Genomic DNA, 420 nt, shown 5'->3' on the forward strand with positions numbered 1-420 from the left:
CTAGGGTTTAGGGTTTAGGGTTTAGGGGTTAGGGGGTAGGGTTTAGAGGAATACAACAGAGAGTGAAGGCGCTGCTTGGGGTGGAGGCTTAGACCCAAATACAGCCCCATACAACAGCTGCATGCATGCATGCATGCATGCATGCATGCATGCAGCTGTTGTATGGGGCTGCATGCAGTTGCATGCATGCATGCATGCATGCAGTTGCATGCATGCATGCATGCATGCAGAGGTAAGAAGGATGAATGGGTCTTTGGTGTTACATGCAGCCCCAATTTGTTTTATATGTATGCTCGAGGGTCTGCTGCTGCCAGCAGCAGCAGCGGACCAGTAGAAAGCCCCAAAACAAGTGCATGCATGCATGCATGCATTCTATCTGTATTTGAGCCTTTTGTTTGTCCCCCAGCACCCTTGGGTGCG

The sequence above is a fragment of the Eimeria mitis genome, genomic scaffold (assembly GCF_000499745.2).
Source record: "Eimeria mitis Houghton genomic scaffold, Emh_scaff259, whole genome shotgun sequence".
In the NCBI taxonomy this organism is placed as follows: Eukaryota; Apicomplexa; class Conoidasida; order Eucoccidiorida; family Eimeriidae; genus Eimeria; species Eimeria mitis.